Source organism: Streptopelia decaocto (genome assembly GCF_964273445.1).
Source record: "Streptopelia decaocto genome assembly, chromosome: 8".
NCBI lineage: Eukaryota > Metazoa > Chordata > Aves > Columbiformes > Columbidae > Streptopelia > Streptopelia decaocto.
This window is the reverse complement of record NC_138662.1, coordinates 8,553,067-8,575,665: the sequence shown is the minus strand read 5'-3', so window position 1 is coordinate 8,575,665 and position 22,599 is coordinate 8,553,067. Positions and strand designations below refer to the sequence as shown.

The following is a 22,599-nucleotide window of genomic DNA, read 5'->3' as shown; positions in this document are numbered from 1 at the left end:
ATGCGTGCAAACTTTGTGTGTCATCTTTTCCACACCCTAAGTTATATTCAGAGAACTAAATTATAATTACTGCACCATCTGCAATGGGAAGGAATATGGGATTTTACTGCTGCAAGCAGGTGATTACATGAACTTTTTTATATGTAATGAACATGAGCTGGATATTTAAAAGTCCTTTATCACATGTGACAAAAAGAGATGAAAAGTGGAATCTTGATCTCAAAACATATTTTTGGGACGGGTGAAAAAAGAAAAAAGAAAAGGGAGATGAAACAGTTGGCTATTTTTCTTTGGCCAGATGGTTTCTAAACAAAGATCAGAATCTACTTGAAAGTCTGATCATAAGGTCCACACTAAATAGTTTTGACATGATCTGAAATTTGAAAAGCCTTTTACCTTTAGTTACTATGGGGTCTGTAGGAACCCTAGCTTATTTAAGGTTGTATGACAAATTACAACAGAAGTGCTCACTGTTTGCTTTCTACCGGCTGTTAGATACTGTGTAGGGAACAGATTTCTTAGTGCATGCTGTTCTCCAACCCTTGGGGAAATAAAGAAAAAAGCAAACCCAAACAAACAAATACAACAACAACAAAAACCAAAACCAACAAAATAAAAAACAAAAGCACAAAGTTACTCTTTAAAAATAATTTAAATTTGTCAACAAACTGACTATGGTCCCCAAATAATTTATCATTAAAAAAAAAAAAATCCTGTGTACCGAAGCACACATGTATGGATATCTTATTAAGAACATATTAAAAAATCCTTTGTTTATAAGGTGATGATGAGAGTGTTGTATTTTGCAGTCCACAAGCTTTTACTTTTCTCCCAAAGGTGAGATTAGCTGGTGTGGGTGTTTTTGATTATTAATGGGACAGATAACTAACTGGAAGAAACTTGAAAAGGGAATGAAAAGAAAATGCTACCAATAAAAAAGAAAGAAAGAAACAAACAAAACAAAAAACAAACAAAAAAAGAAACAAAGAGGAAACTCAGGGAATTAGTTGGGTTTTCTTCCTCTGATATAAAACCTTAGCACAGCCCTCCCCCTTCTCTAAAAAAAGTCCTCCAGCAAAGCAGATCTACCTCTCACACACACCTTTTTCTCTTGAGAGAGGACGGAGGAAGGACCACACAGGACAGCGGTTACGCTGTATCTCTTAGCTCACGCTCCCGGCAGGCAGTCAGGTGTGATGGAGATAAGGGCAGTCAGTACAAGGACTTAGGCAGAGGATAGGAGCATGCATTGTTCCGGTGTTGATATTCCCCACTATAGACAGATGATTTTTTTTTTCTTTAAATCCCATAATCACTTATATTTTGCAGAACAACAAAAAAAACCTTTCTCCTTTTTGCTTCTAATGAATTAATCCTGCAGAAAGGCTTGGCTCTGAATTAATACTTTTCTATAGGGCCACAATCTCTTTGCTAGTGAAAAGGTTAATTCAAAGGCCTTTAGCCCAGGCCGTCGGCCGGGAGTGCTCCTGAGGTGGAGCACAATTGCGGCGCAGGAGGGGAGAGGCAGCTGCGTGCCCACGGCTCAGTACCCGCTCCCTGCGCCCCGGCCTTGCTGGAGTTGGCTGTGGCTCTGGGAGCCAAGATAAGACACCAATGTAAGGAAGATTGATGCATTAATTGTGCTGCGTGAGACCACAGTGTTCAGCTGCTGCCGCTACCTCCTTGTGGGGTTTTTAACACCAGCACCAGTCTCTCAGGGTTTGATAATACAATGGGGAAATGATGCTGTGGTTGGGGGTCCCAAATGAGATGCTCGACATACCTGCTGTCACTTCTGTGGTTCACTCTTGTATCACATCCTTAAAGGTGAGCAAAACCAGCCCCTTGCACTCTGTCTCCTCAGTGTACCTTTAGCGAGAGAGAAAATAGAAACTTGGATGGGCCGGTGGTGTTGGCTGTTGTTACTGCTGCTTTTTTGGCATCATCAGAACAATCCCTTTAAAATCCCAATTTCCCATGAACTTACCCATTCTAATCTGAATTTCGGGTGCAGGGATTCCCGCTGTCCACCCTAATCTCCTGCCTGGGCAAAGGATTCTTTTCATGCTGATGGCACAAAGGACTTCGTGGCAAGTTTTACACAGCATGCGCAAATGAACCAATCTTCTGTTCGCAAGCAGGAGGAGAGCTTTCTTTCTTTCTCTCTCTCTCTTTCTTTCTTTCTGAGAATTCAGTTCATAGAGGTTTGTTCCTTTTATTCACTAAAGCTATCCCATGGTAGAGAGTGAGTTTCTTGCCAAAAAATAGAAGCATATTCCACTTATGGGGTGGAAATAGCTTTACTGTTCAGAAATAGCACTTTACGTTTGCTCAAGCAATCCAGAACAATTTATAGAGAAACATTATGATGCTGATAAAAACAATTTATAAGGTGAAGTTATGCCCCAGGTTCAATGGGACTTGCCCAGTACTTTGCACAGTACTTTGCTGCTGGATACCAATACCAGCTGTAGGAGATATTCCCAAGTAGAAAGTTAGTTGTTACTATTTAAGGTAAAGATAAACTGAACAAGAAGCATTAAAATTAATCTCAAAAAAAGAACAAGAAGAAAAAAATTGCTAAAAATAATATTTTCTTGTAAAGGAAGGGTAGATATTTCTGATGTCCAACTGGGATTGTGTCTTGTAGAGGAGCTGATCTGATGTCTCCTTTGACACCAGAGCTTTTTGTACAAACTTTGATCTCATGATACTGAAGAGAGGACTGTGGGGTTTTGGTGTTAAAGAGTGCATGATTGAAATCACACGTTCTTGGTGCTGAATTCAACTTTTAATTTTCCTGAGTAGAACTGCCAGTAAATGCAAGGGTTTGAGCCCAGTTCAAGCATTTCCTGGGTGAATGTCCCACAGATTCCTTCTTTCATTAGAAAGTTGTGTTTTTTTTAATAATCAATGCTAAAATGCTAGTTGAGGGAGGAGAAAAATACCTAGATTTTTCACAAAATTATTTCATTTTGCACCAATGATTAAGTATTTCAAAATTTCTTACTATAAGAGAGGACATGTTTTGGACAAATGTATTTGTATTTTCTCTAGTGCTTAGCAGCTCCAAGTTTTCTTTCCACTGAAAAAGATGAAAGTTGGGTTTTGCATTTTTAAGATCTCAGAACTGTGTAATACTCACAGGCTGTTTCAGCATAATACTTCAAAACTGCAATGCGGTTTTCATCTTTTTAAGTGCTTTAGGAACTTAAACAGTAGTATTAGCAAGATTTGAAGCATAAAGCAAGTAATTACAGGAGTATAGTCACTATTTCTCACACCAAGAGAAAATTAGCATGGTAATTAAATTCGTGTCTGCTTTGTATTTCAGCTGTATTTTTGCTAATCTAATCTAATAATCGGGGAAGGTTGTAATTACTTGTCTTTTAAATTGCATCTACTAGCTGACATGGTATGGCAAGCACAACTGACATTTGGTTTATTATAATCAGTCGCGTTGGAGTGCAAAGCAAAAAGAATCACCACTGAGGTCAGCTGATGATCCTTGGTGGGCTTTGAGTGGGGTTTCATTTTCAGGAGAAAAGGAGAAGAGGCTCAATTTCTGACGCTGTTGCATCATTACTACATGACTTTGGGCATTCTATTTGCTCTGTTCTGACTTCTTTCATCTCTAGTTAATGTCACTTTAGTTCCTAAGTGGTGATGTACTTGAGAGTAAATTCAGCTGAAGAAAGTTTCCCCATTTCTGAGCCGGACAATATAGGGTTTAGGCAATTCTCCTGTTCACCAAGCTGGTGAGTTTACCTGGTTTTAAACCATTTCTCTGAGAGCCAGTACTGAGTAGCAGCTGACAGGTCTTCCAGTATGTTATTTAGCTGGCCTCTTGACCGAAGTATGGCCATAGGTATCTGTGGACATTTCTGCTGGCTGCTCACTCCTTGCCCAGAGCTGCCTTGGGTCCTGAGTGAATGAGAAAGCCTCATCAGCCCTATTCCTTCTGTTAACCACAGCTGGGGTCCCGTGTACCCTCTGGATACCCAATGCACTTCACCTAACTCTTCTTCTTAGGTCCAGAGGTGTTTTCCAAGATGATTATAAAAATAGCACTGTTGAAAACAGCAGCAGAAAAAGCATATCTTATTTTTATCTATGTTGCAATTGTCTCCTATTTATTAATCAGAATTGATTCCTGTCTTTAGGAATAACATTAACAGTTGCCAAGTGAGTGGCTTTATTGTAACAAAATGAACCTTTTCTGCATATCTCTTGATTTTGCCACCTTGCAAGTATCTGTGCTCTCGTACGTTTGGACTCACACAGAGATGCTATGGTGATTTCCATCCTGAGCACGGTGGGGTCCACTATTTCTCTTGCATTGGAGGGGAGAAATGATAGATGAACCTCCACCGCTCTGCAGTGAGCAGCTCTGTGTAAAAGTGACCTCTGTGGCTGAGGTGGATGAAGTATTTGGAAAGTCTGTTTTACCAAAAAAAAAAAAGTCTATTCAGGTCAATAAAAGCTAGCCAAGCTAGCCAGAACTAAGTTCACTCAGAGAATAAACTAAACCCTAAATACTTCAGCTGGAATGAAATACTTGTCTGGGCCCAAAGAAAGAGCTTTATCGAAGTTAATTCTGGCTTGTTTGGGGGTAGCTGAAAATTCAGTCTAAACATCTGCTCACTCTCATTATTTTCTTGTTTTGCCAGCAAACTGTCTGTCCAGTTCTGCCCACAAATTTTTGTCGTTCTTCAGAAATGTTAAATAAAACCCCAACAACCAACAATAACATCAACCCCCCCAGGATTAATCATCTGGTTTTCCAGTCCTCCACCTCAAACGCCCACTGAAAACAGGTGTTAATAATACCACCTACAGACCTCACCTGTAATCTGGGCTGCTTGAGCCAATGGGTGTGAACTACAAATTTAGGCTTCAGCACATACTTATTTAAATGCTTATTATGTTTTACTGGACAACAGCAGATGTGTTCAGATCGCAGATACGATGCAGTGTGTGGAGGTGTGTAGTCCCGTCCCTGCACCCGAAATGACCACCACTGATCAGAAAAGCAGCTGAAGAATGTCACTGAGAAGCAAAATTCCAGTGTCAGAAATGTCAGTGCAAACTGGAAATGACTCAGCTGAAATCACTCAGATTATTTCAGATATATATGTACCAGAGGGGTGAAATTTGATCTCTTAGTTATTGATAACTTTCATAGCATTTTAGAAAAATCTCATTTGTTTTTCTTTGCCTCTGCAATGGTCAGGCTTCACTGTAGGAGGGGGAAAGCTCTGAATTTCTGAGATGTAGTTTGGGATTTAAAACTCCAACAGCATGATATGCAGTGTTATGCCCATTTGTGCTGTATAAATAAATATCCCAAAATGTTTTCTAGATTCTGCCTTGTCTATTACTGAAAGCAAAAGCATTTGTGCTTCCAAAATGGCCCTCAAAGAGTTGCTTTGCATTTACAGAGATTTTCAGATTGGCAGGGAGCCACTGGACAAATTATTGAAAGCCACCGAAAGCTAGAAGCAATGTCTGGGTTAGACATGGAAGCACAATTTCACAGATATTATAGGGCCAATTCAGATTTCACTTACAGAGGAAAACGAGGGTAACAATAAAAAACACTTCATTTAAAAAATAACCATATTGTTCCAAAAAGATCCCTGTTACTGCTTCTACACCTAATATAATTCTTCCAGATTAAAACAATCCTCGAAAGAAAAAAAACTCAACAATTCTGCTAGTTGTTGAGTACAGCTAACATGAGGAGTGCAAACACCTAGCTATGTGATTCACTTTTGCAGAGGTTAAAGATGAAAGTATGAACTCTGATTAACAAGAAGTTCTTTTTTTATTCTCATATTTAGTTTAAATTAAACAGTCTATTTCTTCAAAATTACTTGCTGCATCTTCAAAATATTGTTTTGCTTTTTGAATAGTATACAACGATTCACTGCAAGGGTTCACTATTCAAATGTCAGAAGTCTCAGCGTGATTGGCTTCTGAAGCAATGTGCTATTGTTTCTGGTTGCTGATCGGGTGATTTATGCAATCCACTGAATTGCAAATTGCAAACATAACAATAGAGAATTAGCACTATCTTTGAAAGTCTGACTCCTCATCCCTGTACACCTCAAATTCTTCATTTATAAGTGGTGATGGTAGCATGCAGCACACTGGAAGGATATATGCTTTTCTGCTGAGATGCTGTGGGGACTGCTGGATGAGATTATGTCTTTGGTGAGAGCCATCAGGGAGAGAGAGTCACATGTTAGGTCTGTGCCCACACCTTGTGCCTGAAGAGGTGCTGCATGCTCCTGTTGGCTCCTGTTCTGAGGGCAGGGGCAGGCAGCATGTGTCCACAGCAGCCCTGCTATGCTGGGGAGCACCAGCTCTGGGGCAGGCACTGTGGTTCCTCGCCATGGCTGCAGGCAGCTGGTGGGGCTGGGCAAACCCCTCACTTGGTCCCAGCAGCTTACTTAGAGGACCATGCAACCCTGTACACCCTGCCTGTACCTGCCACCAGGACACTGCACACTGGTCCCAAACTATCCCTTTTTCTCCTCCTGGCACCTCACTTCTGTTTCTTTATAACCAGAAGCATATGACAGCTCATTAGTTTATCAGCAGAAGTAACATACTTGGGAATCTCATAAATCCTCAAAGATGAAACCATCATTTAAATTCACTTGTTTAGTTCATAATCTCAGCGCCCAGCTGGGAGGTAGGCAAGAGGTGGCTTTGAGAGCAACAGCTGCCCAGAGTCAAACCTTGCAAGTGAAACTGTCATGCTGGTGCAAGGGATATGCTTTCCAAGGACACACATAATTATTTGGGCTCTTTCAAGTAACATATTTTGTAACAATAATTACTCTTTTTCTGAAGCACAGCAGATATGTTTTTTGCGTCAGTGCTTGGCCAGTATATAAGGAAGCAGGTAGAGAGGGGAAAGCACCACCAATTATACTGGATTCTTGGTAATTTTACCATTAGTTCTTAGAGGAAAAAGGTGTCCACATCAAAAAAGGAAGTGGACACAACAACTATATTGGTATACTGAAATGCACAGGACTACATAAGGGACAATTAGTGCAACAAATGCACTTGAAAAATAATTCTACTACAACTGATGAAGCAGTTTCAGTATTAGTATAACTAGATAGAGGTGTTCTAAATAGGGGGCAAATGCTTTCTAAGGACAAACGAACCTCTGACTCTCATATATTACATGTTGTAGATCCAAGAGGTGTGTTCACAACACCTGCCTGAAAGCTGCAGATTGACAGACATGCAGTATGCATGGTGGCTTTCCTGGGACGAGTTTGCTTGTAATCCTCTGGTTTGGCTATGTGACGAGAGTTATGTTTCTGCATTAAACTGAGGACACTAGATTTGCTTGGTCACCAGCATTTTGTGCAGGGAAGACTGTATGCTAAACTGACTTTTGGCAGGGTGTGGAGAGAACAGCTGTACAGGCAATAATTAATTCCATAATTGCTTTAACCTAGACCAAAACTGAGACAAACCGTAGACAGGAACACAGTGCTGCCAATGCTGTGATCAGCTCTCTGTGGAGCCAGGAAATGCTAACAAAATAGCTTCAGTGACATCAAGAAAGAGCTTAGCAGACCTGAACCCCGTAATTAGAAGTAAGATTTCCAACAGGTATCTGCAAAAGTTAGCTCCACATTAACTGAATAAGCCATGTAGGGAAGAGATGCACATTCACAGCTGTGTCCCTCCTGGGAGAAGCTATTTTATTGCCCATCTTTTGCATCTGGAAGCCTAGCAGTGAATATAAACATTATCTTTCCATAGTTTCTGCCTGGATGATTCATTCACTCAGACTGCGTGGATGTTACCAGTCCCTCAAATGAGGCTGAACTTCCTCTGGACAGAGACACACCAAGAAATGGATGCACTTTTTTCAGTATTTCATTGTTTTAGCTATTTCTGCTAAAGTTGTTTCCAAATGAACCGATGTCAGTGGGTGGCATGTGCATGGTTTCTGATCAGCTGTGCAAGTCCTTTGCATTGTCATGAATATCGTAACCCAGCAATGATATCCATAGCCTTTTGCATAAGCCTGGGACACGAGCAGTATTTGTGGGGTCATACCTTCCCCTCTCGATCCAGACCTGCAAGGATGCTCTTGTGCTGCTGCCTCCCAGGGACACTGGCAGACCACACACTTGAGGTAGCTCTTGCTGAGCAGCTCTGGTGTCCCCTTACACCACCTGCTCACCATGGACTATTTTTAAAGTTTTGGGTGGGATTTTTAAACTACATGTTATCAGCACAGTGCAAAGAAAACATATGGCCAAAGCTCCATGCGGTGAACTGAATACACAGCTGATGGTGAGCTGAAGATCTTGAGCTCAGCTATCCTGTCCAGATGAATACTGTTGGTTTAGCTATGCAAGGTTTTCTTATGCAATTCTTTAAATAACTGTATAAATAAAGTAGCTAACATATTTTCTCAATGCCTTTGGGTATCTACCTTGGATTTTAATTTTCTGCCTCATAGAAAATGATGTTTGTATATTACAGTGGTGAAACATCATCAAAATATCTTTACATGATACAGAAAAAGGAAACCATATAGCAGAACAGAGCAAACCATCAGTAACCGCAATACCAACTATACAGCCTTTCATTGCAGCGCTTCTTGCCAGTAACGGTGCCTTGCATGTATAATTGCTAGTTACTAAATGTATTACTGGCTTTCAGGGGGAATTACTACAGAAACAGTCCATAACAATTTTTCTGTATTACATTTGTAGAAGTTCTGCAAGCTTTGCCCTTTCTCTTTGCTGTAAAATCCGAGGAAACTGCTGGTCTCCCACTGAAAAAGTGAAGGCACTCATGACCTGAATCTGAACACTGATTAAAGTGCTGTTTCTGGACAAGCGCTTGGCATGAAAAAAAACCCAACATATAAAATATATTATATAATTTCTAAAAATAAAAATTATCAACAAGTATTTGCAGTCCCTCATTATTGCTGCCAGGTGCACAATACTGCCATGTAAATGCCTGCTGGCTACTGTGGAAAGGGTAGAACCAAAAGCGGAACTGTGACCATATGACAAGATGAAGAAAAATTTCTGCCTTACAATGAGAAGGTGGCATATTTGCTATGGCTGTCTGCCCCATAAGTCAGTCTCTCCTTGGTAAGAATCAATAAAGCTTAGTAAACATGCATTACCTTTTAATTTAAAGTCTATTTAGTGCACTTCAAACATGTAAGCTTGTGAAACCAAGCCTTTGGGTTTTGCCTCTTCTGACTAATTAAATGCATGTTATAATATACTTAAAGGAATTTAAAATACTGTAAACAAAGGGTCGTTCTCTTCTTTGACAGTATGAGTCTAAATGGAGAGTAAGTTTCAGTTTCGTTGACGCTCTTCCCCCTCATAAATAGTATACATGAGCACAGATTCCATCTTTACATGATATAATCCATGAAGTATTGTTAATTCATTATCCAGTGGACTAATGAAGAACAGACATTTAGTTCTTGTTCACTACTACTTTATATTATGTTTCCCAGAAGTGAAACTCTTTATTCTAAACTAGACTTTTGGAATTTATTAGTTTTTCTTCTTGTTTCTGATGACCACAATTATTTTTCATAAGCAGCCCCATTTCTTTACTTTGAGCCAGCTATGGAGAAAGGATAATGGAGGGAAAACAAATCACAAATATGACAATGGTAATAGCTGGCATGAATGTCCTTTTCCAAACTACTGCTTTTAGTTCTTCCATTTTTTGCAAAAAGTGCAGGTGTAATACTTCACTGGAACAGGTCACAGCAAAATTTGCTATCTAGTAAAAGATGAGAGACATCTCAGAACAGAAATGTTAGTAGCACGACTACTACTACTGTTGGAATACAACGATAGCTTTGTACTGCTAATTCAGCAATTGAAGTCCCTGTGCCCTGGGAACTGCACACAAAAAGTTTTGGTCCCTAACTTCTATTCCTTTCATATCCTTTCTATTTAAAGGGATCTTTTGCAAACAGAAATATAACCATTTTATACTCTGCGTGGGCTAACCATACCAAGGGAAACATCACCTCCAGTCACCACTGAAGGGATTGAACATTGTCAACCACCTTCTCCCAAACACCTCTTTTTTACCCAGTGAGGGCTGTTAACAGAGTTAATAACATGGTTACTCACTGCAAGCAAGCTTAAAATTCAGTGTTGGAAATTTGTTACCGCACCTAGTTTGGTTTTCATGTTTCTGTAAGATACAGTATGACTAACACATTCGTAGTGCTTCTCGTGTGTTTTTTATCCAGATGCATGATTTGGGCTGAGTAAATATTTGTATTTCCCTTGCTTTTCCTGTTAACTGCTTTTAGACTAACTTGTTTAAAACAAATTAGTAAAAATGAAATCTCATTAATGAAACAGATGGGACAGGACATGCTTATATTGAGATTCGTGTCTGCTTGCATAAAGAAGAAAAAAAGTCTAGCTACAGTTTTACACCAACTCAAATCTGGAGAGACTGCAGCTTCAGTTTCGACTCACCTCAATGATACTGGCATGGAAGGCAGAGTCCGAATCATGTCCTTGTGCTTCCTGTGAAACATTTGGGTTTCACCAGCTCCAAGTTAGGGTCCAGTCCTGAGCTTTTTCTCCAGGGGGATTCCCATCACACCTGTGAGACAATTAAGCTAAATGAGTGAACTGCACAGTTAGCATATTTATTGATTTTTTTTTTTTTTTTTTGTTTTTTTTACTAAAGAAAGCAGTAGGCAGATGTCTATAAACACGTCCAGGCTTAATCTAGTTGGCCACTGGATGTCACTGATGGCCTCAGAAATACAATGGTAGCATGTAAAAAAAATATGAACAGGTATTAAAAGAAAACCCTCTACATCATCTATACATTTGAAGTGGAGATTAACAGTGTCTCATTAGCTTTGAAAGACATTACTACTGGAGTTTTTAAGTCCTCGGTGTAAATGTGTGCAAAACTTTCTCACTGTGGTAAAAGAAAAATGGTGTCTTCATATAGTAGCAGAATAAAATACCTACCATTTCCATAAGCTGATGCAGAAACTCATTATGATCACAGATAGCCAAACTGGTAAGAGATGAATTGTATCTGAAAGAAAGCCTGGTCAAGGTCAAACATTCTGAGTAGTTTAAAATGCCTATTTTTTTATTTTTATTTACTTCTTTTCTTCCTGCTTGTATAGTTCCCCTTTAACTCTGAATGGGAACAGCCCATCAGTCAAAAAGAAAGATCACATCTGAGCAATTACTGAGCCAGTGTGAAGCAGGAGGTGCCAAAGGTCTGGTTTTGTTGGCTTGGGAGGTTGGGTAAGTCGGAAAATTCTCTGGCATTTTGGATGCTCATCCATGCTGAAAGGAACTCCTGCATTTGGGGACATTTGCTAGTCATCACTGCCTTTAGCTAATGTACCCTAAACTGACAGGAAAGAAAATAGTTGTTTTTTTTTTTTTTTTTTGGTAGGTGAAAATGTGTCTAATGCCTTAGTCCTCTAGTGAGGGCAAAGAAACTCCCCATGAAATCAAGCGTTGCTAAACATCTGTTGGGCCTGTTAGTAACTAAAACTCATTTCTGGAAAGAACAAATATGATTGTTATTTCCCTACATTTTCTTGGGATAAAAGCTGAATGAGGTTGCATGAGGCTGAGAGCAGAGTTACTGCTATGAAGTGCCTCAGCAAAAAGAAGTGACAATTGCTAATGGTGAGTATGTGAAAAATATCTTCATTAAACATTTGAACAAATCCAGTGTTGGCCAAGTTTTTTTCCAGAAGACAAAACAGCCATAGGCTGAGCTGAGTTCCTAGCAATACTGGGAAGACAAGGCTCCTGAGTGCATACTGAACAGCTAGAAGGCTGTTGAAACCAAAAATTCAGGGGTTAATTTTTGTACTAAGCTCACATTTAGAAAAACATGAAACAGATGTTCATATCAAAATCTGGTATTTTTCCGTAAGAGCCAAACATGAAAAAGAAGTGAAGTGAAAGCATGCATGCTAATAGCTCCTTTCAAATAGTTTAGTCTTTTTCAAATGCAGAGATGTTCAGAAAATCTCAGTCTAAGCAATTCTGGGTAACGTAAAAAAAGTCTCTACTGGCTTAACCTAACAGAGTTGCTGCATTATCTCAACAGGAAAGAACTTTTCTCTTGGGGTCTTCTGTCTCACCATCAAATTCTTGCACTAAATTAACTTATTAATCGGCATGTACATATGTCTCTATGTAAAAGGATAACATGTGGCAAACAGGCAACCTGCACAGGGAAATACTGACTGCACTGAGGCTGCTCACAGAAAGAACGATGCAAAGCATAGTTAGAATGGTCCTTCTATGATCAAAGCTATAGCAATAGTCAGACATGACACCATAAATGAGAAATGTAGCACAAATAATACAGAATCAATGATATATTGTACTCAACATTTTTCCAGCAATTTGCTGTATTAGTACTTTGGTCACCTGACACCAGGGGCAGCCCCTGGGTCATTGTAGGCTCCACAGCTGCTGTGTTCACTGTAGCCCACCAGACTTTCGATGCAGCTCAGGTGGCTGCATGTGTGAATCCCTATATGTACATCTAGCTAACTTTGGAAAGACACTGTAGAAGTTTGGATCTGGTGCTGCTATTTTTGTAGATCTAGAGAATAATTAAAAGTAGAAAAATGCATAATTATTTTGATTAAAGTCAGCTTCACACTAGCAGCTCAGTGAATGATACCGAAGATACTGCTTGTGTAAGCAAGCACATTCTTGACAATGTCCACTAAGAACTGCTCTAGTTTAATCTAACCACACTTCACCACTTCTACTGGCTGCAATTCTTTCTCCAGAACATTTTCTACAACTGTGTTGACTGTCTCTTTCAGAGACTGTGAATATTTTCTCTCCGTTTACTTCTTCCTACTTGGCCTGTTCTTTAGGCTTCCTTCCAGATATTCAAGGCCATACAGATCTAGCTTCATGAAGGATTTACACATGAAAAACCCCAACAGGCAAAGACTGACCAGAGGTCCATCAAGAGCTGCATTGTGTCTCTCATGTTGCTGATACTCTGCAACACTGACTGGTTTTTGGTACCCTTTTCTGCACCTTTTCTGGTTCTACTGTTTTCAAAATGTAGAACACCAGGATTGTACCTGGTATTCAAAATATAGGTATAGAGTGATCCTTAGTTTTGTTTTTCTTTCCTGATAATTCCTTATGGTTTATATTGTCTGTGAACTGATGTTCTCCTAAACACATCTATTATGGTTCCAGATCTCATTCCTTGGGAGTGCTAGTAAGTACTTCAGGAGTACGCCTTCCCATGGTTATGAAGCCATTGTGTTTTTAAGCGACTCAGGCTGAACAACCTAACTCAAGATGCTCCAAGATCTGTACCAGGACATGCTTTTGATACATTACAAAGACACTAGTCCAAAATTCATGGCATTGGGTTCTGGCAGGAGCAGCCAAGACAATGTGCAGCTCAGTTCAGGTTTGCTGCAGAGACATTACCCAAGCTTAAACTGCAGTGTGGGCGTTTGCTAGGCACAGGGAAAGAGGCCATGCATTGGCACAGTAAAAGTAGTGAAGTCACAGGACTTGCGCACACACAGGTTGGGAAAATTACTAAAGATGGGCAAGGGGTAAGGAGAAAGGACAAGGGACAGTCTCTGGAAGGACTAGGTTGACGTTGAGAGCTGCTTCCTTCATTTTATACTGTAAATTGATATTACTAACACGGGACTAAAGCACATCTCATTTACTTTGCTGTGGAAGTTAAGACTAAAGCAAGCAATTGAAAATCTATTTATAAAGTGACTTTTTTTTTTTTTCCTACTGGAGAAAAAAAGAAGGAAAAAACAGCTGATGGTGTCTCACACCAGCTAGCACTCTTTTAAGAGACCTATTAGTGTTATGGAAGAATGCAATGCTGTCCAAAGTAACTGAGCTTGCTCTGAAAGAGTAAGGCTGGGTGCCAGAAACACCACAATTGTTTTGGAATAGCTCTCAGTCTGGCCAGGGCACCTTTGCTTGCCCGTGTCATCTTCCATATGCACATCACTATTCCTAATCTCCTGAATGAAATATCAAGCCAAGTGCCTTAATCTAAATAAGACTGTTAATAAGAATAGTAATAAGCAGGTTAGAGGTCCCAGTCCTGGACTTAGGCCAGGCTTCCACTACAAACTGCAATATCAGTCAAAGAGTATTATCCCTTCTTATGTCAGCAAAAGTCCCTGCTGTCGACTGTGTTATGACAAAACTGTGTATTCACCAGGGTAGCTTATTTCACCCATATTACGCAGCAAAAGTGTAGTTTTGCCAGAATAAACATGCTTACGCCAAGTGCTAGGACAGTTCTCTAGAAATAGCTGCACTGGGAAAGCTCTCTGCTGTGGCCCAGGTTTAGGCACAGGGAGATTGTAGGATTCTGCCCTAGCACAGATAAGACTACAAGGTCAGACAGTGAGAGACTGGGAAATGTCCCAATTCCTAACGTTACTGTCTCCTCGCCTTTGTAGCAATGAGATATTGGCAACTCGAGACAAGCTGCCTCATGCAGAGCAGCTACAGGCCAAAGGAAGCTAACTATTTCTGTCTTGTTGAATTTGTCCACTTAAACAGTTAATCCCTTTGCAATGTCATTTCTTGGCATAGATACCACATCTGTCTATTTCTGAAAAGATCTTTTTACTAATGCAGGTTTTTAATATATGAAACAGTTTGCATCAGATTACAGTGCCTTAGCAGTAGCAGACCACTGTCTGTAGGCATGCATACAGACAGACAGATGGACATATGCATCCACACATGCACATTACCTCTAAACATCTCTGCTCTGCCCACCTCCTGGTTCTTCTCTGTGATCTTCGTTTTCCCTCTTTGCTCCCAATCAGAAACAATGAAGAACATGCCCCAGGCAAATTGTATTCCTGTGTGCTAAGGCTTCATGTACAAAATCCAGGGTGTAATAGGTTATCTTTGATATTTTTTAATTTGCTCATCTTTTTTATCTTCTGCTTCACTGACGATGTTGCTGCCTTATTCAAGCATGCTCTGTTTTGCTTTAAATCCACTCTTACTTGCAAATTCTGGGCATACTGGCGAGAGATGGGCAAAGGGCCATGAAGATGAAGAAGGGACTGGAGCATGTCTCATATGATGAAAGGATGAGAGAGCTGGGACTGTGCTTATTTAGAGCAGGGAGCACTCATGGGAGACCTCATCAGTGCATATAAATACCTGAAGGGAGGGTGTAAAGAAGATGAAGACAGGCTCCTTTCAGTGGTGCCCAGCGAGAGGACAAGAGGCAATGGGCTCAAACTGAAACACAGGAGGGTCTGTCTGAACATCAGGAAAAATTTTTAACTGTGAGGGTGACCCAGTACTAGCACAGGTTGACCAGAGAGGTTGTAGAGTCTCCATCCCTGGAGCAGTTCAAAAGCCACCTGGACACGGTCTGGGACAACTGGCCCTAGATTGCCCCACTTGAGCAGGGGGATTGGACCAGATGATCTCCAGAGCTCCCTTCCGACCTCAACTGTTCTGTGATCCTGTGAAACAGGATAGTTGATTAGTGTTTGTGTTAGGTTCAACATGATGTTTATCCAGCAAATGAGCTTTTCTTCTTATTTTGTAAAAAGTTTGTGACAACTGCAGGGCACACTGAAATAATTTAAACTTCTGCAGAAACAGCCACTGGAGTAGCCGGTATATAAGAAAATGACTTACATAATTAATATCAACATGCACAATCCTGATGCTGATGAAGCAGCATCTGTAACTAGAAAACCAGACAAGAACAGCAGTGGATTTCTCTTCCATGATTCTTCTATTTATCCTTGCATGAAAGTGATGAAATGTCAAATGTTTTTACATGTGTGAAAAGATCTTGCACAGAGGACTCATGTCTAAAATGTGCACGTGGTGTTTTTACAACAAAAATAATGTTGGTTTGCAATGCCTAGGTATATAGTATTTTTACTAGAGCAGTGAGAGTTTTAAAAAAAACAGCTGAGAAGACATGCATGTGTGTGTATTTTTTCTCCCTTCTCTTCTAAATAATTTAATTTTAATCCATTCAGAAATAAGGAGAAAAAGAGGAATGAAAACTGAGCATAATATAAATAGGAAAACAGAATTTTACCTGCACCTTGGAGTTATTGTGTAAAGACTTGTGTTTCCAACAAACTGTTGTTTTGTTTTGCTTTTTTAAGCACATACAAATAATGGGCCATGGGAAGGTTATGGAGTAACAGAGTAGCTAGAGTCAGCTGAAAAGACATTTAATTTGGAGCTTGCCAGATACGCTTCTGGTAACTTAATATTAAGGTTTTTATGTACTGTGGGGTATATCTGGCTCCCTGGGTCAAATTTGGGTGCATTTTTTTGGTGGAATGCATTCTGTAGCAACTGAGACATACTCTGGCTATGACTTTTGAAAGTAAAAGAATTGGGCAAGAAAGGTGTTTTGAGATAAAATTTGAATGGAGATATTGGGCTTTAGACAGTGAATATGGAAACACATTTTCAAGGGTTATAGAAGACAACTTAAAACAACTAATCTGCAAGGCAGAAAAAAATGAAAACTGTTATTAAATTATTATCAAACTGTTATTGTAACAGAAAACTGTTATTAAACTTACACTAGTCAATTTACTTTCTAAAAAAATGTATGTAAACATTTCAGTATATTTTGTGTTCCCAACTCCAATGCCAGACTGAGTATTTATATGTACATTATAAACCAGGTGTATTTGATATGTCATTCACTAGTCTGTGTTGATTTATTGTTTGGGGTCTAGTAATAAAAAGATAAATTCCTTACAGTTTGACTTCAGTTATTCTATTCTGGGCTTGTTAATATGTTAGCTGTGTATTCTGATTCCAATGACTTAATAGTTTCTATTAAATGCTGAATAAAAACCCCTTTAGGGAAGCCAGCTAGAAATGCATGACTTATTCAGTGTGAGGTATCTGCAGATGATTGACTAAAAAAAAAAAACCCCAAAACTAAGCAGTTTTGGACTGAGGCAGAATTTTAAATCAGTTTCGTCTCCAAACATACAGTTGAAAACCCATTGGATTATTTTAGACATCAGTGAAAATGTTTGTATGTGAAACTAACTTTGTCTTTATTACACATTTGTATCATAAATTAGAAAAAAGATCTAAGGTAAATGTTCAGCTCATCTGGTTTGTAACAGAAACCATGACTATGGTGGATAGGGTACAAAGATGAGCTCATTCAAGAATTCTTCTGAAACAGCAATGTATCATCTAGGTAATTTTAAAGGTCCCTCATGTCATTGCAAGGGTGGTAGAAGTAAGCCTTTTAAAAAAATATTCTTTGTAGTACCCTATTAAGCCAATGCCTAAAATTGAGATTTCACTAATGAAAGACTTCCCATCTTGTAAATATTGGGTACAAATTTTCCGTATAAAAATCTGGACTGAAATGGATCACAGAAAATTGTCTCTTCTTCCACTAAACAGAGATGACTTACAGTATCATTAGCAACTGTTCCCAAGAAGATTCTGTTTTGTATTATTTTATATATACAATGGGAATTTATTTGAGGTTTCCCAAGTTTACTAGTTCCATTCCCATGAGCTAACAGACAGTAGATCAAGTGCTTAACAGTCAAGTATTCCCATGGCAAATATCCACCAACGTCCCTTTCATCTGATGCAATGGCATAGTGCCCATTCTTCTGCTTCATCATTCTCCTTCAGTGCGCATAGTGTTCCAGGAAAGGGCCATATCATGTATTAGACTATGTGGGAGACATTAAGCCTAATCTTTAGAACCTTATGGTTCTGTTTCGTTTTTTGCTGACCACTGGAAACAATTACGGCACAGACAACACATGAGAATGCCTGACAGCTTCTTCAGTCCCTTTGCACTCAATCACTTAGGAGTCTTTAGGTTTTAATTTATTATAATCACAGTCCAAATCCTATGTTTGCATCAATATCCTGAAAGTGAGCAAGAACCAGGCAACTGGTGATCAAGGTGACTGTCATTAGATATTGATCAAATAGGTAAAATACACTTTTAAACAGACATTTTCTTATTTCTGTCGTTATGCCAGGCAATACATTAACAGCTCCTGATACCCATTTATCTGCATTTTTTGTGCTTGCCATTGCTGAAAGCTCGTAGCCTTCATACTGATTATATTCATCATAACTGATAGCTGCTACTGGGATTTTTTTTTTCATAATCTTTGCTTTGCCTAACAGTTTTCAAAACAAGATTTGGGCATCCATAGAAAGTAGATGGAAAATAGATGGAGTTGGTGACATTATATGCAAGACTTCCAATGGGCACCATGCATTTCAGTCTAGAGAAGCAGAGTCTCTACGGAAGATGCCTTCACCAGAATGTACAAATGCCTTAAGAGAAGTTGTTAGGTTCAGAGAATTCATGAGCTTTGGAAGTACAGTTTGAAGATGAAAGGCTAGAGGTTGTGGAAGTGAGAGAGATGACAACTGAACAGTACAGAAAGAGGATTGGAAAATAAAACAGCCAATCTGGAAATCAAAGCTGATTGAGAGACAATCAATTTGCAGGTGATTTCTTGTAGGAAAAGGGAAAATGATAAATTAGGACAGTATTTACTTTGCAGACTGGTTCCAAACCCTGACTAGATACTAGATATTATTGGAGATTGTCTCACCTACAAGCTACTGAAACTGTCACCAAGAAGTGTACTGCTGTTGGCAGAGCTCAGGAATAAAGCTTATGAGGGCTGGATGCTTTTAGATGTATGCCATTGGCTGGAGAAATTCTTGTCAATGGAAAAGAGAAAAATCCCAAAACCCTCAGATCTTCAGACACCTTTCTTAATTTTTCTCCACTGAAAAAGGGTAAGAAACCATAGCAGCATGTTTATTGTTGACCAACACATCAAAACTAATGAAGATGATAAAGGGATGGAGCTAACTAAATTTTTTAAATTGAGCATACAGTGAGCAGATATTATAATTCTACCTAAAATAAGACACAAACAAGACTCACGTCTAACTGTTTCCTTAAGTTACAATATGTATGTGCCCCTAAATTTTCCCATAATCTTTCTCTTGCCCTGGATACTGGGGATGCTTTACATCTCTTGTGAGACTGGCAGGATGGCATCAAATGAGGCCAGCCATGTGGTGGCTAAACATGATAAATGCTGAACAGAAAAGTAGTCTCCAAATTTAGTAACAGGGATAGTTGTAAATGTACTTATAGTGTGCTTTTCAAAGGTTTGGTCTCTGTTTATTTTTAAATAAACAGCCTAAAACGTCACTACTTGCTGAGACTTTTGCAAACATCTTTGTTCTAAAGTGACATGGAATGCAAAGAAAACTCAGATGTTCTGCAGACGTTATTATTGATGGCTCTACTTTAGGCTTTGACCCCATATATATTTTATGCAATAGTTCTGTCCCACTCTAATTGACATATAAAAAGGCAAAATCAAAGAAACATTAAAACCCCTGAATTTCTTAAATTATAAAAAAATATTGGATTTCATTTGAACCTTTTGTTCAAAGGTAGTTTGGTTTTCATGTTCCCTGAATCAAAGAAAATTTCTTTTCGGATGCATTTTTTAAAAATTAGTTTAATCAGACTGTATTCTATATTCTATACCCTTGATCTGATGTGCCTGTGTCTGCTTTCTTGAAATACCTCATATATAGAAGCCTTTTGATGCTTTGAGAATTTTACTTGAAATAACAAACATATACAGCTAAATTAATGTGAAATCCTGTTCTCTTTGAGCATGGACATTGAATGAGACAAATAAAAGGTCTGCTATGTCTGTAAATAGTATTTCCAGAATGATTCAAAAAACCACTACCTTGCTATAGTTGCCCAAGACCGTCCTTGTATTATTTCTTTATAAATATAGCAGATTTTTGCAAAAATAAGCAGCAATGTTCACCCAGTCTCTTAACATTCCTTTCTACCTAAGGTTCCAGGTAGTCCTATTACACTCAGCAGCAGAATGGGCCAACTCTAGAAGTAATTTAATGTTTCTTTTGCATATGTGAATGATGATCCATTCTTGGCTCGAGAATAATACAAATACACATTCCTCAGAGGAGAGATGAAGGATTGACGTGGATTTTTCAAGGATATTTTTTAAAGAGGACATCTTGTTGAAAATGACTGAAATAAATTACAGTAGGTAGGTGTGTATTCTGTTTCTATCATTCAAATGTCTGAATAGTGACTGCTGTGAGTAGGAGAAAGAAGATGGCAGTTTTTCAGGCACTGAATTCATATGCTGTTTTTAATTACTCACACACTGTAGTTCTTAAGAATAAATTATGACAGTAGAGGTTACCATCATGCAAAAATAAAAGCACACTAAGCACCACACATATATAGCAATCACTATTTTGCAAAAACTTATTTTACTACAAATTAAGAAGGACTCACTCATGTCTCTTATTGGTCTTCAACAATTCACAGATTGTTCATGCTTAACTACATACTCCCAGGACTGGTGCTGCCATACCGCAGTGTTTGGACTGTACATTCATACTCCATTAGGATGCCTGGATGGCATGGCATTTTTTTTTTTTCCCATGGCTCCAGGCTGTTCAGTCTGGTTATGGCAAAATTATTTTATAATTTGGATAGTGCAAGAAATGCAATGAGAAATGCAAAATCAGAAGTCAGCTGAATGTATTTCATTCCTGTGATTTCTTTACTTCACTTGGAACATCCTTGGGTTTAGGAAACCAAAATGCTTCCTCTCTTCTGGTCCACACAAAGCTTCTCCTTCAGAGCCTGGCATCAGCCCTTACCTTGAGGCTTTGCCTCCTGCTTCACTATTTGTCTCCTGTCATACCAACCTTTCTGTTTCTCTTTTTTTAAAGGTGGTGAGAGACTGTGTCATTCTGAACTGCCTCAGCCCCTCGGTGAAAAGATCAAAGCTTCCCACTTTGCTCCGTCTCCCTTTGCTCCTTTGCGTCCCCTACTTCTTTCTACCCTTCTGCTCTTTTAGAGTTCAGAGATGAAAAAAACGGTTTTCTCCTAAGTGGAGCAATCTCTTTGCATAAGGAAATTCTCTTCAAATGGTAGATTCACAAAGTTGAATGGCCCTCAAGTTTTAATCCTATACCAAGCATCAGAATTTCTTCTGTCACCAACTTCATAGCTTAATTCAAAGCAAAAACAAATACAAATGATTCACTAATAATGTCCTAGTCTCTGAGCGGAACATTTGATCTGACATTAATGTAATACAAAACAGAATGCTTAAATTGTACATGGAAAGATATAGTAAATCATCAGACACATGAGGTTTTTAAGCCCTGTGGATCTTTTCACCTGCATCTTTCCTGCATGTTGGTACATCATTTACTGCCTTTTTTTTTCTTTCTTTCCTGGTGTGTGGAAGTGGGATAGCATATTTTACCCAAAAGTGATCTTAACAGAAAACATAACTGCATTTACATGGGATTTCCAGTAAGAATTCAGACATTCCTTAGCTAATAAACTTATTTACCACAAGTGGTAATGTGCAGGTGTGCATTCTTAAACAAGCAAACATCAGTTCAAAATGGGTTACACAAATCCTGTGAATACAAGATGAATCTTGCATACTGTGAACTTTCATATTTCTCTCTTTTATTGTTCTGTGTGTCTCCGTGAGTGGAAAGGAATTATAGGTGGTTGTTTGTCTACTGTACCTAAACTGTATTTTGCATTTGTACCTTCTTCTTCTGTTTGGCTTTTTAAAAAGAGGTGGGTGCCTTTTGATACCTATTTTTGGACACCAACTGACTGGAGACCAAAGCCATTTACCTGGCCCAAACATCATACCATGAGAAACCCAGTGATGACAGCTAATGCACAGAAGAGACCACAATGCAGCAGGGGTGCTGTTAAGGGGGTAACAGGTATTCACAGCTCTACTCTCCTCCTTCTGTTGGTTCAGCAATTCTGTCCTGGATATATGGGCTGCAATGCCATATATCAGTAATGGTTTGCCCTGTCACTCCCTTCCCAAAGCAACTCAGGTTCAGAAGGCCTTAGCAGTGTCTTCACCAAATCAAACCTGGGATCCCTTGGGTAAGACTAGACTGAGCTACATGGCCCTGAACTTCTGTTACCTACCCTTGAATCTATGAAAAGCTGTGCTGAAGGAAGCATGGTGGTTGTGTGCTCTCTTTTATAACTAACACATTTCTCTTACGTACAGGACTTACCTTCACTCTAATGTCCCAATCTTGGCCAAACCTGTATGAATACGGATGTGAGGCCAGGAGGAACGCAGCTTATCCTGCAGTAGGGTGCGGCTCCCCACGGGTCCCCATGCCCAGCTGCTTCTGTGGTCCTCAGTCCCACGGCAATTCTCCAGCAGGCAGCACAGAGGCAGACCTTCCAGGTGGCAGCATCTTCCTCTTGTAATTCCACTTTCTGTTTGAGAACATGCAACATCCTGGCTTAACAGTGTGCATGGAAGTCAACAGGAAATAAACTAATGGATAAACTTACCACAGAGGGTAGCAAACGATCACAAACACAGGTCTGCTTGCAGGCCCCAAGCTATATCACAGCTTGGCATTCTTTGATCATCAGTGGGAGATCTGACAAATG

The 22,599-nt window shown here is 39.3% G+C and overlaps 1 long non-coding RNA gene across 1 annotated transcript; it reads right to left on the bottom strand.

Annotated features, from left to right (window-relative positions):
• Nucleotides 1–1,579: 1,579 nt before the first annotated feature.
• LOC309443297 lies at nt 1,580–22,317 on the bottom strand. Its single transcript, XR_014184780.1, has 3 exons — nt 22,209–22,317; nt 10,521–10,650; nt 1,580–1,869 (listed from the first exon to the last, which is right to left on the bottom strand). It is a non-coding gene; the product is annotated as an uncharacterized lncRNA (long non-coding RNA).
• Nucleotides 22,318–22,599: the final 282 nt, after the last annotated feature.